Here is a 16,389-nt window from a genome sequence, read left to right as displayed (position 1 = left end):
TGATTATATCTATATAACATCTGTGTCAAAATAATAATAACCTCTCCATGGGAAATGCGTGAAAACAATGATGGCTCAGAAAATATTTATTGGATTAATTATACAGGAATCAATTTGAAACCTATTCCTCTGTAAAATTGATGATTAGAAATAGTAAAATAATCCTAAACAGAAACTAAAAATAAAGGAGGGTGGTAGGTTTCCACTATTTTCTTGTATACTTAATATGTCCAGACATCAATGACCGAACAGAAACTATTTACTTATCTGCTATTCTGTAAGGAGCTAATAATTCCAACAAAATGTTTATGGAAATTATAAGCCCCCGAGGACCATTATTAAAAGGCCAGCAACCAAGAGTCATGCTAAAAAAGACATTAAAAATCAAAACAATAATTGAGGCGACAAAAAGAAAAAATTTAGAACATCTTTCAGAACAGTGCTGGATAAGAAACAAGGCATTAAAATGAGAATGACTATGAGTTAATGACTAAATTGGAGGTTGATGAGGGATTCTGTGAGAAATTCTGAGCCCGATATAATAAGTGGAAAGTTAGTTAATCTATGTGATGAACAGATATATTTTATCTTTTTCCGCATCTTTAACTAATCACTAAATCATGTTTAATTCCAGGAATCTGGAAAACTTCAGAAATAATATCAGTAGCAAAGAAATGAAAAATAGTTTAAACAATTTCCATTCTTCCTCATGTTTTGAAAAATACATGCTTAAACAACTTGTAACAAAAGCTTAGATCCTCATAAGTTTACTTTTAATATAGTGACCTTGATTTTCCCAGAAAATCCCAAAATTTCAGCCTCTATATAATCCATGGGTTCTAAATTTCCTAATTCAACATCTTCTGTTTGTCATCAGCTTGAGTACTATGGGATGTGGGCCCCACAAGGCTGTGTAGTTTCTATGATATTGTACACTATTTACACCAGTGTTTCCCAAACATTTGACATGTGTACTCCTTTTTATCTTTTTTGTAACACTGAGTACACCTTAACCCCCCCCCCCCCCTTTTCCCAAATATATTTGCATGAGAAGGATGAAATTGGTTCCCTGGTTGTTAAATTTAATATGAGATGCAGTTCCATGTCCAATAGTCTGTTTTTTTGTTTTTTTTTGACTTAATGTTTACAAATGCTGAAAATGCAACTTCACATAAATATGAAGTTGGAAAAAGCAAGATGTATTTCAGAACTTTTTATGTTAAAACCGGATAGCATGTGTATTTTGTAACCAGAATGATGCTAAAATACACAGGTAGCTTTAAAATAGCTTTTTATTGCCATTATTATTGGTACACAGAACTAAAATCTCTTACAATTAAGTAATCAATGTATGCGCTTTTAAGATGTATTCCTAATTAGGCTGTGGAAAAATAAATTTTTACTCCTAATTAGGCTGTGGAAAAATAAATCTTTTATGTGTTGAAAAACATCCCTATTCATTACTTGATTTTTCTAACATTTATTTTTTGTTGTAAAATAGCACCGGTTATTTGTACAAATATAAAGTAATATTAAAGAATTTAATAAAAAATTGTTAATAATTTATTTTAATTTACTAACTGAGCATAATAATGATTCTGCCAGAGTCAGTTTTATTTTAGTATATTAGAGACTCAAAAGTGAAGTTTGATAAAAGACTTACTAACAAATAACTTTCTGGTCATATAAACTAAAGACTAAAAGAACTCCTTATATACCCTACTTCAGAAATAAAAATCAATTAATACTGAAACTACTATAAACAATATATCAATACTTCAAGTTAGTTCATGCAGATATCTTATGTGAATGTGGTTGTAGACAACTGGATTTTGTGGGAAGACCATCTTGAATAACTAAGCAAAGAAAAACACACACTGGCTTTATTTCTTTTACAAACTTAAAGTTTTAAATTATAAAAGTATATTTTGGCAGGTTCAACAATACAATTGTGATTCAACTTCACTTAACTTCCTTATTAGATTAGCTCAATTATTGGTCCAACCTTATGCCCTACTTACATATAAAGGTATATGAATGAGTGGTTCAACTTTACATTTAACTTCCGTATATACATCATATTTATTTAATGAGTGGTTTATCCTAATGACCCACCTCCATATAAAACTTGATGGATGGGTGGTTCAATTTTACACTTTAACTTTATCAGATTAGCTTATTGAACTTCTTTATGAAAGTACCTTATTGAATTGTTTAACCTTATGCCATACTTTCCACTAGATCTAGACCAGCCTTTTGTGGTATCCACCTAATCGGTGATCATAAAAGAAATTATTAGATCTTATTCTTCATCTACAATTAATCGACTCCTCACTCTTGACATAGGCCCTAACTAATCTTAATGGCTCCAGCTAGATAGATCTAGATTTCTGTGAAATGTGAAACCATTTTTAGCGGCCCCCGAAAGGGGAATAGCCGCTATTAGTTTTGTGTGGTCTGTCTGTCCGTCCTTTCATCCGTCATTCTCTCCCTCCCATTTAGATCTGGCAAACTAAAAAAGATAATGACATTATGATATTTTAGACATTTCAAAGTTCTGATGTAATGTCTACATTTTTCTTTTCTTAAAGCCAAAATTTTAATTTTTAAAATCCACAATGCAAGCAGTTTTTTTTTCATACAAATTATATACTCCATTTTGACAACTATTCACTATTAATTAGTAACAAAAAAACACTGGAGACTACTTAGTAAGGGAGGTAACTATTTACAATATTTTAAACACATTTATGCAAATGGATTTTGATTTTTTTGTCAAAAATTAAATTAAAATTATTTTATTACTTTTAACTGAGTAATTTCCTTCATACTAACTACTTACTTTTACAAAGAAATATTTCCTTTTTTTTTTTAAAGAGAAACAATCTATTTAGTATACTTATAAGTGGAGTATAATTATAAATAGTTTCGTATTATACACATGAACTTCTGCAACAGTCACCCAACTTTCACTTGACTGATGAGAAAAGAATTTTTTTTCTAGGGAAAAGTTTTATTGAAGTCTATGAATGAGAGATGGCCCTTTACAAAACAATTAGATCAATTAGATAATCATTCAATAACATCAGTTAGGCCAGGTTCACATTTAAATTTACCTTCACCTATCCCTTAGTCTGTGGCACCTTTGGGGCACCACACAAGATCTGTCAACCGTTGCTTCTCCATTCCTCTCTGTCCTTTGATAAATTTCATTCACTGATAGGCCAGTCAGTTCTTTGATGTTGTCTTCCCATCGCTTTCTCTGTCTTCCTCTTTTTCTTCTTTCTGATACTGTTGCCTGTAAAAAGGTCTTTGCGTGTCCTAAGGACCTTGTGATGTGGCCATAGAGTTTGAGTTTTTTTTTTTTTGACAGTGGTTAGCGGATCATAGTGGGGTCTAATTGCTGTAATAATCCTGTATCTAAATCTATTCATTCATGATGTGGTCTTTGTGACACCTAGGATTTAACTATATTTTCATATATACGAATATTAACAATGTAATAATAATAACATTAATACATCTGTGTACACTTTGGTATCAAGTTGTTAGTCGAACTAATAATACAACAGCATTGGCAACACTTTCAACATGAGCACGTCTCTTCTTTTTGTATCGACAAAGATAGGTTTGTAGTTGTTGATAGTTTGTAATTCATAGTTTCTGATATTCTTTATGAAAATATTGAAACCTGCCTTTTTACCTGTCTGAGCCAATCGCTTCGGGAGCTGATTTTGAGTTTATATTTCCAAAGTTTCCCCTGGTTGCTGCTATCATTCGGACTTCTCGCCAACAATCCAGTTGTAATGAGTTAATAATTCTGGTACCAGAAATACTTTACTGCATACCAAAATTCACATACACAGATCCACAAACACAAAAAGAACAACCAAAATACTTCAAAAAAAAAAAAAAAAGAACAAAAAAAAACAAAGCTTATATTAGTTTGAATCAGTCATGTAATTAAATTTGTAATAGATCTAGACCAGGGGTGGGAAGCCTTTATTGCATCGAGGTCCGCACTTAAAAAGATTTTGGGAATGAGGTGCCACATATATATATATATATATATATATATATATATATATATATATATATATATATATATATATATATATATATATATATATATATATATATATATATATATAATGTACTTACAACCTAGAAAAATACACTTAAGCAGTTTCTGAAACTAATTTTATTTTTTTAATTTGCTATTGTCTTTTAACATCATGTCCTCTGGAGCTGAATCAACTTCTGTGCTAAATGGTAAGCTGATGGTATTGAAAACTGGTTCTTGGTTGGTTCTTCAAATTTGCTTTTATAAATACCATAATCAAGGAAACCAAATAAGTCGTGTACTTATAACCATTCCACTATAAACAGTTTCAGTTTTCAGCAAAAGAAAATGGCAGAACCTGTTTTCATTTGCTTGTGAAAGTCTTGCTTGAAAAGTTTAACATGCAATTACATTGCATATGCAAACAACCCATTGCAATGCTTCCAATGAAAAACATGAGATCTGTCTTCCACTCTTCATTAGAAATATTACTTAACTAACAAAGTCACAGAAGTGATGGGAATTTTCCGAAAATTTCGTCAGACCCAGTTTGTCCTGGAAAAAAAATCGGAATTTTTCCTGCTGATATTTCTAATTTTTATTATTTTTTAAAAAATTAAAGAAACGATTCTTTTATATTGCCTTTACTGAAAAATGCGAATTAAGACTTGAATTTCGTCAGATCCATTATGTCGGACAAAAAAAAAATTGAATTTTTCTTCAATATAACAATAAAAAAAATCGGATTTTATTTTTCAACATAAATTTGATTTTATTATATTTCTATTAATGAAGAATGCGAAATGAAATAATAATAAATGTTTTCTAGATTAGATTTAGATCTAGTCTACTAGATCTAGTTTAGTTTTCTTATGCTGACATTGTGAGATCTTGTTAAAAGTTGTTTTTAAAATGTCAGCAGTGACGGTAGTGTTCAAATTAAAATAGTAAATAGAGAAAGCGTGTGTCTAAAGCAAATTGACAAAAATGTCAAGAATAAATTTAAATGGGTATTTATGGAGGAGAAAGATTGTATGGGCGACTTTCTTTCCAGCTATATTAGGAAATTAGAAGAACCTGGGGCGCCTGGTGCATCATTTGTAAAGAAAAAATAAAAGTATGGTTCTAGTGAGGAAAAAAGTTATTAAAAGTCACGCAGCTTCTAAAAAGCATCAAAGTACAAGGTCAACTCTTAAATCTTCATCTGCTTTTTGATGAGCAAATTCAACTTATCAAAAAAATTTTAATTTGTTTTGTAAAACCTGATAAAGTTAGAGATTTTGATTCTTTCAAAGTAGCAAATTTTGATTTAGACAAAGATGTTTTTTTAAACTATTTTTTACTGTACACTGGACAATCTAAAGTAAATGTTTCTCAATCAGCTTTTAGTGGCATACAAAGACTGTGCCAAATATATGTTGCAAAAGTTTGCTTTAAAAAATAAAACTCTTAGATTACTCAGGGCAATAAACCCTGGTACAGTTGGACACTCCCAAACTATGAAGATGTTGTGCCAGCTTGCAGAGAAAATGGCATTTTTTAACTGTGAAGAAGTTGCTGTTCAAGAGGAGATAAGACATCCAAATAGACAGCAGTCTCCAGTCAAAAGATTTTGCTAAGAACAGGATTGATCACTGGTGGGCCATTTATTTTAAAAGCCACCCAGACCAATATCCTATTTAAAATGATTAGTGGTTGCTTAATTATTTTTAGTGGGCCCAGAGTAGAGAGCTCCTTCTCATTTATGAACAGTTTGATTACTAAAAAACTAACAGGATTGTGTGTCAAACTTATGAAGTATTTCAAAAAGTCAGATATGTTTTACTATCAAAACACAAAACTTCACTCAAGTTGTTCCACAGAGTAGATTTTGCCACAGCACCTGTTGATAAGGCATTAATTTTTCATGTACAGACTGCATGGACCAGATATAAAACTAGACTCCAGGCTCAGCAAGAAGAGAAAAATTAAAGTTCTCCCATCTGTATGTACAAAAGATTGTTCATAGTAAAACAAATGTACATGCATTGGTTGAAAGCATCAAATCAAAATTGAAAGCCAGAGCTTTGCCTAGAAAAAGGAAACCTGATATTTCAACTCCAACTTCAAAAAAGATAAGAACCAAATTATGACTGTTTTTTTTTTTATATCACTGGATGCAATTAAGGTATATGTCTTTATTTTGTGGAATAAATAATCTTATTTCATATCATACAGTGTAATTATTAACATTATTTAAAGTCTCTATAAATTTATTCTATACTTTTAAAATAATATTCATCAGCTTCTTTTTTTGAAGCAGCTGCGGTACGCCGCTTGTAGACAAACGCTGGTGTATAAAATTTCCTAAAATTTTTGCAAAGTCAGTTCCCATCACTGTGACACAGTCAATGTCCTTCAAGGAACATATAATTGTCTTTCTTGAGATTTTATATTCTTCTCATTTCCTTGCCCGTGCTTAGGCAATGGATACATCGGATTATTTTGTTTCTAAATCTTCAAGTACTTTTCGAAACTGCCTGTGGTTAAGACCCCTAGCTCTGATAAGTTTCATCAATGTAATGTCAGTGTCTCTATTATGATATACTATATGACTTCGCTACACGCAAGGCTCGTAATGCAATTTTTTACGCAGTAAAGAATGAATAATATGCATAGATGAATTTATTTTCTAATACAAACTCTTACATTTCAGTTATTATCCGCTTCCCTACCAAAACTTGGCCCCCGCGAAATCCGTTTTGCCCCACAATGGTTAAGTTCGGCCTTGACGGGTAAATATTCATAGTAGATTACTTGTTCTCTTTCCGTGACTTCTTGGTCACAATGGTTAAGTTCGACCCTGCTATTAAATGTTTTATATGTTTCGGATGTTCCTTCAGAGTTGAAGATAGTTTACTTACTAGTCCAAACCTCCCGCAGGACGAAGGGGGGTGGGAGCGGGCAGGGTTTGAACGTCAGTCCAGCACGCAAACCGCACAACCAGGCAGCTATCCGTAGTGACGGGTGAATACTACTTGTTCTTTTCCCCCCTCTTTTTATTTTCGTGGGGGTAACTCTATCCGCATAAATAAAAGAGATACTTTTAAAAAAATACAAAGCTTATATGAAGTATAATTGTATCAATAAGTTTGGAGTCTTGTATTAAATATAGACTAATAGAAATAAATCTGTACGATTAGAAATATTTTTTCCAATTGTTTGTTTAGTTCAATTTTATTTTGTTAGCTTTTTGAATATTTGTTTGGACCAGTTGGGAAAAGGGAAGGGGAAAGGAGGGGTATCTGTGTGAAGGCTGCCGTGATCGCTTTTTAAATGCATTTTATCTTTTAAAAAGATGTTTGACTTATATTCGAACTCGATGGCTTAAGCCAATACCACTGAGCTTATGAAAATAGACGATTTTATAGTTATCTGTTGTTTAAGTCGCTACGTACTTCTCTACACAAAGAATAAAGGGGACTAACATTTAAGTACACAGTATTTTAAAAACTAACTAAAGACTAACATATAAGTACATATTTTAAAAACTAACAAAGGTATTCAAATAAAACTATATATTGTATTTACAACTTTATGAACTAAGATACATATGCTACTAAAAAAAATCTTACAAAAAGGTGTAGCGATTAGAAAAATATGTTTGTGAATAAAGAAAGTATTATACATAAAGAAGTAATTTTATTTCAAAACAATCTAAATATATTCTTGCAACTGTGTGCCAAATTTCATAGAAATTTATAAATAGGTCTTAGAAATATCAAGTACAAGAGTATTATTATTTTATTGTTGATAATTAATATTTTGAGAATATATACAAAAATGTGATTTTAAAAAGCATAAAGTTTTAGTTAATATCATTTTAATGACCTCTTGCAGCATAGGAATCATTAGGATCTGTAGTTTTGGTATTGTTGATTTACATTTGTTTTTGGTTCATAATATGCACCTTGTCAAAATTTTAAATGTATAATGACTAATAGTAATTACATTTGAAGCCTTAAGATGTTGAAAATGTAGACCTTACCACTCTCTTTTTCAATAAATACAATAACAGATTCAAGTACTCCAATTTCTAATCCATCTTTATGTACAAAAAAAAAAAAGGTTTAGGAGATTTATCCATTGAAGGTGAAATGCGTCATTATCTTTTTGCGCTCCATAGTGTACATTTTACGTTTAGCATGTAAATCGTCGCCAAACAATTCGATACAAAAAGGTTTAATTTTGAACTTCACAAAATCTGGAAGAACATTGTGTCTTTAAACACAGCTGCTCGAACCCTAGAGGAGGCGTATCCATGGCAGCGACACCCTTTATTTGCTAGTTATGGCAAATTGAAAGAGCATTTCTTTGATCTGTATTCACAAAGTGTCTTGTTTACAACAAGTAGGCATTGACTTTTGTTGTGGGTGTGCTTTTTTCCTTCGTGCTCCCTCCACTGACCTTGAAGGAAAACTTATGAAAGTGAGTCATATCTTACTGTCACAACATTCGGATGGTATGACGTCACGATGTGTTGTGATGCCGGGGATTTTATTTGAATTCAATAGTTAACAAAAAATGAAGATCTAGAATCACAATTGACAATTCTTTGATAAAACAAAACTCTGGAACTTTATTCAAATACAACGTAAGTACAGTTATGTACAAATTACAAATCAATGAGCATATTACAAAGGCTTTTCAAACAGAGCTCTTAGAAACGTGACTAGCTACAAGGACTCAATATTATCGACTGACTTTACTTTCTTACTACCGCCAATTCTCTGGCGCTAACTCTTTTTCAAAAATGTCTTTGTTTAAATTCAAATCAACCAATAGATTTCAAACATACTAATTAAGTCCCTTGGGTAAATCCTGACTTGAATGACAAGTGTCTAAATTTGAGGATTAAATCCCGAGACTCATGTCGAGGGCTTATATTTCTTTTAAATAAGAAATGTACACACAATTCTATAATGTGATCTGTGACATATTACCCCCCTCTCCATTTAGCATTTGTATGGTAATAGAAATGCTCATATGTATAAAAATTATTTAAATATACACAAAATACCATACATGAAATTATAGAAAAATGGTTGAGGTAACATATGACAAAATAAAGTCAACTTGGAGATAAAAAATGTAAATGCAGTGAATAAAATTATTGATGACTTTGAACACCTGTTTCACTATACAAGTGGTTATGAAAATGAGACAATGCTTGTCATGAACAATATCAAAAGTTGTACAAAGCATAAATCTTGAATTGAATAAGTTATGAAGCTTCATGATGAAATTAAAGTATGACATTATAACTCATTTGTGAAAATGTGTACATGGAAAAAATATATTGCATATGAAAAATTGACATAGAAAAATAATTGTGATAGTACATGACAATCTTCTGAGAAAATAATACTCAATGTGATATAAATCTCAACATGAAAAATTCCAATTGTCTGTCATGTATCTGTACTATCATAATAGGATATATGCAATAATAATATACCTGAAATAAAATGCTCATGATTTAAAAATTAAAATTTCTGATGCATGTCATATGTAAAGATGCTGAAACATAATTAAAAAGTATCTTGAATGAGTGACCTTCCTCAGTGGGTTGCTTGGTGCTAAAATAAATGTAACATCTGATATAGAATACCTGTGGAAAATGAGTAGACAAATTAATTGATTAAGTACAACTGAATACTGTTCTTCCTTGACGAGTATGAATGATAATGGATCAAGTGGCACTAAATATGCTATAGTACATATGTAGAGTAGAAATGTAAAGTTCGGAACCTTTCTGAATTGCCGACATGGATGTGCATGTGCGTTTTCTAAACTTGAAGAAAAGGTCTTTCAGTTTATGAAGCTGTTGTCTCCATGTCATAATGATCTCACAGATAATGTCTGATTGAACCGCGTTTAAGTTTGGTGAAAATAAGAACTGTCCGAAATCAAAACTCAATTTTCTGGTTGATGAACTTTGACGCTGTAGAACAATGGTAGCAGAATGCTTTGCATTAGAATGTTCAATAGAGCAATGACTGAACATGTCTGAGTTCAATCGGTCAATACAGCAATGTTGAAGAAGTTCATTTGTTCCTTTCTGAAGAAAAGTTGCCCCTTGAGTGGACGAAGGATGAAACTTGGTGTTGTCAATGTTGTTGCTCTCTGGGTTGTTTTCAAATTGCAGTACTGGAAATGTTTCAGAAACACTGGTAAAGAAATCTGCATGGTCTGGAAACACTTTAATGTTCTTCACTGTTTGTAGTGCTATGTCATTCAGAGTGATGACCTTGGGAATGTCAATTTGATTTGATGATATATCATCCAAAGTGATGACCTTTGGAATGTCAATTTGATTTGATGCTGGTAATGAAACATCTATCTCAGGAATGGGTGTTGATGATGTTTCTTCTTCTTCCTCAGGAATAGTTGCTAATCTTGTAAAATGTTCAACTTCTGCTTTGATGTCTTCATTATCTGTTTCATGGTAATGTTCAAACATATGAACATGAAATACTCTGGTAACCTTGTTGACATTGATTTCATAAAGCAGGTTGGAAATCTTTCTGGTGATGGTAAATGGACCTTGCCATTTGTAGAACAGCTTGTTACTCCTATCTGGTAACAGTAAATTGACTTGATCTCCTTGAGCAAAATATCTTGACTTCATGTGTTCATGTAATATTCTTTGACTTTCAATGTTCTTGGTTGTAATGGCTTCGTTAGTTGACTCATATTCTTTCAAATGAGGAATACTTGTATGAGTGATAGAGTCAGATTGCATAGTTTTTCTTTTGTCTGGTATAGCCAAAGTTGATTGAATAAAAATTTCTTTGTTATCTGCTTCTGATTCTGGTTCATGAGACTTGTCTTGATTGACTTCAGTTTGACCAGTTAGAGTTCTTGTATCATTGTTGGAGACTCTGGGCATGTCGTCTTGTTCTTCAAAGTTCAACAATGGATATTCGGGAATTGGAGGTGGACTTATGACCGGTAGGGATGGGCTTGATGTAATTGGGGGTGTCCATGTTGAATGTTCTTGATTGTTGCTGGCTACTGGACTAGTAACTGGTTCTGTTGCATTCTGCACAACTTGAGTAACTGAGGTAGCCATGTGATTATTTTGGCTAACTTGTTCAGGTGCCAAATGTTCTTGTTGTCTGGACATGGATCTTGTCATTACTGCTAAACATTTTTGACCTTGCTCTATGGCATTTGTACATTCAGCAAGTTCTTGAGGAGTGCATTCTTTAACTCCTTCTATGTTTCCAATGATTAGGTCCACTGGTAGATTGGGTGTTACTAATGCTTTTGTTTGACCACTGAAGAATGGTGTAGTAACATAAATGATGGCTTCAGGTAACTTGCTGACAGTTCCGTTGAATGCAGTGACTTGGACGTGGTTGCCTGTGAAACGGTTTGCGTGTACGAAGCGTTCATGTACTAATGTGGACGTGCTTCCGGTGTCACGAAGAACTTCCACCTTCTTGTCTCCTACAAAGCCTGGATAAAATTTGAGACCATTGGACTTTGCAATGACTGTCATAGTTGAGTGCTCATTGTAATAGCTTCTGTTATATGAGCTTCTGTTTGGCATATATTGTGGTCTGGAGTCCTGTGAATGACTTCTGTAGCGAGGTTTGTTGTTATCTGGTTTATTATTTCTAGGTGCTTTGTTGAGATTGTATTGCTCTCTATTGCTGTATCTTTGAGTTGGTGATGTGGGTCTATCAAAATTTTGATTTTTGGAGACTGCCTGTTTTTTCCAACATTCATGAGTTTGGTGACCTTTTTTATGGCAAAATGAACATTCTGTGGTTCTGCTGCGGCATTGAGACGTGAAATGCCCTAGTTTATGACATTTGTTGCATTTGACTTTGTCATCTGACTTATATCTTGCATTTTTGTCTTGAGCAAAGCAGACAAAATTTTCTTCAACAGATGGTTTGACTGACTTGTTTGGATAGGCTGCTTTATATTGTCTGATGATCTTGGTTAATGTCTGTATATCAGTAGGATTTCTCTCTATAATGTAGGATTGAATATCTTCTGAGTGAGCATGGGTGATGTTGTCGATAATAATATGTTGACGAAGAGCTTGGTAACTTTCTTCTATTTTTGCCATGGATACCCATCTATCAAACCACATTGACATATTAGCTACAAAAATTTGAGGATCATCATTTTGCTGTGGCCTTTCATTATAGAATTTCTTTCTATAGTTGGCTGAAGTTGCTCCGTATTGGCGCAGTAGAGCTTCCTTGATATCAGAGTAAGTGCTGCGTTCATTGATGGACAGTTGTGAGCAAATGTTGACAGCTTTGCCAGTCAAGAGGGTAAGGAGTGAGCTCGACCAATGTGCTTCAGGTAGACCGGATGTTGTAGCTATTTCTTCAAATCTTATGAGATACGAGTCCATATTGTCAATGTTTTCGTTGAAAGCCGATATTTTGTTCATTAATCTGTATTTGTCAAACATACTTGAGTGACCTTGAATTGGAATGCTTTCTTTATTTTGCCTTTCGAATTCCATTTTTTCTTTTTCGTGTTGCCTTTGTTTCTCGGCTTCTTGCCTTTGTTTCTCGGCTTCTTGCAATTTTTTTTCTTCTAATTGCATGCGTTTTTCAGATTCTTGTTCTTGATATTCTTTCTCTTCTTGTTTCTCTGCCCACTGGTCTGGCTTTGAAATTTGCTTTTCTTTGGCAAATTCTATTAATTCGAAGAATCGTTGTGTTCTAGAACTGGAAGCCATATTTAATTTTTTTGTTAGTTTCTTGTATTGGAGCAAAATGTTCAATATCTGGATTTTGGCTTTATCTCAGATATAATAATAATATAGATCTATTGAGCCGATGTACTTTTTACTGGTTTAACAGTTGGTTAAATCTGGTCTTCTTTATAACGCCAGTTATTTGATTTACTGGTCTTTTTTATACTGCCAGTTATTTGCTTTACTGGTCTTTTATATTGCCAGTTATTTGCTTTACTGGTCTTTTTTATAATGCCAGTTATTATGTATATTGGTCTTATTCCTTTTGCCAATTACATATAATAATAGTTTTCGTGAGTTAGACGTAACTCTAACGAAAATCTTTATAAAAGAATTATCGATAACCAACTGACCTGTTAAACACAGAAATTCTGTCCTCCGTTAATAAGAATGAAGTTCCTTTGAAGAGTTTAGAAATTGGTCCTAGATCTAGATCTTGAATAAATTTCGTTAAAAGTTGTCCATGAACTTTTGTTAGTCGGAGAGTGCCAAATATGTCACAACATTCGGATGGTATGACGTCACGATGTGTTGTGATGCCGGGGATTTTATTTGAATTCAATAGTTAACAAAAAATGAAGATCTAGAATCACAATTGACAATTCTTTGATAAAACAAAACTCTGGAACTTTATTCAAATACAACGTAAGTACAGTTATGTACAAATTACAAATCAATGAGCATATTACAAAGGCTTTTCAAACAGAGCTCTTAGAAACGTGACTAGCTACAAGGACTCAATATTATCGACTGACTTTACTTTCTTACTACCGCCAATTCTCTGGCGCTAACTCTTTTTCAAAAATGTCTTTGTTTAAATTCAAATCAACCAATAGATTTCAAACATACTAATTAAGTCCCTTGGGTAAATCCTGACTTGAATGACAAGTGTCTAAATTTGAGGATTAAATCCCGAGACTCATGTCGAGGGCTTATATTTCTTTTAAATAAGAAATGTACACACAATTCTATAATGTGATCTGTGACACTTACAATGTAACCGAGAACCAAATCAGCTTTCTTCTCTTGACAGTATTTAGTTTTATTTTAGACCAATGTACAGCATTTAATTTTGAGTAAAAGTATGTCAATATGTTATCCAATTCATAACACGATGGGCATGAAAACTATGCTAGATCTATTAGGTCGATAAATCTATATGCACTGAGCTTGTAACTAGGACTATCTGTTGATAAATCTTCTGGATCTAGACTAGTTGGAGTAGAAGCAGAAGATATTGTTATAGGTGTAATAAAGTACTCGAGGTAGGTCTACTCATTGTACTGTGACTTTGAGAAGTCGAAGTCGTTGACTCGATTCTAGATCCAGATTTAGTGTCGGCCAATAGCCCTGTTAGTGTACCATGAAACTTTCGTATTTTAGAGAAGAACATTGAGAAGGATTGATGCAAACACTAAGGACTCATTCCTTTGATCCCCTAGGGGAGCATAATGCCGCAATCAGACCTCTATGTTCATAGCAGCTTTCTTCAGCTTGATATCGTCATTCCAGTATCCTCAGCTTCACTGATGGCCGACCTCTTTCTTGTTAGCTTGTACCTGCCCACTTTCCTTACGGATTCCAATCAATTGGCCAGTGCTGCCTCCTTCTTTATAGACCGTAAGGTACCATCACATCGTCCCTTTTTTTTAAATAAAAGTTATTCTTACTATTACAAAAAGTGTGTTGTAGACCCCAAGAGAGTGAATTTCTCAGAACGCAGATGGCATGGTAAAGCGTTTGGCTTCCGAACTGTAACAAGCTGGGGCGCCAATGGTAAAAGTTGAAATTCTATTTTTCTGATTTATTTATTGTCTCTCATTCAATTCTCGTTTATAAATTTAACTTTTCCATGAATACAGAGAACTGGTATACATTTATTTGAATGGTACTTAAAATAATCTGAATGTAAATTTAGTTTGTATACGTACACACTGGTACACTCAAATGTATATTTCAAGATAAGAAAATAAACATTATTGTTTGTTTGTGTACTAATTGTAGACATTTCTTTTTAGATAGCTTGAAACTCTTAATTAAAGATTAAAAAGCACTTTACTGATAGTGGGATAAGTCATATTTAGATATAAAGAAAATACTTGGTTGTATACTTTTTTTTTATAATGCGATTATCAAATCTAGTTATTTTGTAAAACATAAATTAATTTTTGGTAACTTAACCGCTTCGGTTTCGTGAGTGAAAGGTTCAAGGCACACGAAGTAATAGCAGGTTAAATGTTCGTATTCTTTCGTCCACCGCAAGTAGAATTCATGATGGGTAAAGCAGGGCTTTGGCGCTTATAATACAGATACACACACATATATTTATCTGGGCTCAACGTCATTATCGATTTTTTTTCCGTCATTGTAAAAATCGATTGTGACGGCTCTGGCGTCTCCTAGATGTGTGCTCCTCTCTCCCTCACACAGTGTAATATTGCCGATACATAGCCATCTCGTGCAAGCAGACCGACGACAGGCCGTTTCTTTGTCAGGCAAGGTCTCGTTGCCACCAGCGCTCATCCGCTCTATGCTGCGCGTGCTCTAAGATTTCAGCAGTCGGTGGTTTTAAACTTGACATACATTGTTGTTGTGTAAAAGTTGATCGAGCATTATCAATTCTGTTTTGTGTCTCTCTACTATTCTTACTGCTTGGTCTAGGAAGTAAAAGTGGCTTAAATGTAGACTAGCTTTCTAAGACTTGGATATATATTTTCTACAATCTTACAATGGAACTTTTTGTTTAAGGATGTAGCTTTTTTCCCCTACTATTTCTAATGTTGATTGTGTGTAGACCCTGATGGAAAACGAATGCGCCATTTTGGAGAAGCCAATTATCAGCGAGGCAGTTCAATATATTCTGTGTGATAATTAGTAGTGTTTGAATGGATGAATATATTTGTTAAAAATGGATTTACGACATTTTGTGTGAGTTTCTTGTATTAACTCATTCATTGGGACTAAAAGACGAATCAAATTCTATCAGCTTGTTGACAGCAGGCTGTAATTTATTTATTGTTGGTAAGTAGATGGGCCATAGCAAGAAGTCCCCTCCCCTTAAATAGGCGTCATTAGAATCATATATAATAATTAAATCAATGTCATTCTTAAGGGCGGGGCTACTACCAACTTACAAGCTACCAAGCAGAGCGGGCATGCAGACACCAGCTCAGACACCAGCTCGTGCAAGGCTTACACACATACACTAGAACACTTTCAGGAATGTTATTTTAAGAAGTGCATTTTGCTCCTCTGTGTGCTAGCTTATTGTTTCAACACTGCATTCATTCTATTTGAAAGTATTTAACATTGTCTTGTTTTCATCACCGCCACGCTAGCCTGCTTCCCAAATAACCTTGTTCACATGAGCCTAACATTCTAAGCAAATGGTACGATAGACGAGTGTGCGCGAGCTGTTACTCGGCTCATTCTGCTGCTTATCAGCGCATCTTACCCGGTTATCAAGGCTTCAGGGGTCGGAATGACTCATTCCACCCATCGCCTTTTCCTTGATCTCATTTTTTTTTAACTGACTGGGGAGAAAAAGATAATTTTA

At 33.4% G+C, this 16,389-nt stretch overlaps 1 protein-coding gene across 2 annotated transcripts in view; it reads left to right on the top strand.

The window, feature by feature from the left end:
- LOC106079215 (guanine nucleotide-binding protein subunit beta) overlaps nt 1-16,389 on the top strand; it is a 43,064-nt gene that overhangs the window by 11,823 nt on the left and 14,852 nt on the right. The window contains exon 1 of one of the 2 annotated variants that reach the window (XM_013240360.2): nt 15,337-15,854. The exons of the other annotated variant lie outside the window; for it this stretch is intronic. The gene's annotated coding sequence lies outside the window, so the exon portion shown is untranslated. Of the gene's footprint in view, nt 1-15,336; nt 15,855-16,389 lie in introns of those variants that run through there. 2 annotated transcript variants of the gene reach the window in all.

Source organism: Biomphalaria glabrata, chromosome 13, assembly GCF_947242115.1.
Source record: "Biomphalaria glabrata chromosome 13, xgBioGlab47.1, whole genome shotgun sequence".
NCBI lineage: Eukaryota > Metazoa > Mollusca > Gastropoda > Planorbidae > Biomphalaria > Biomphalaria glabrata.
This window is presented reverse-complemented; position numbering and strand designations above follow the sequence as displayed.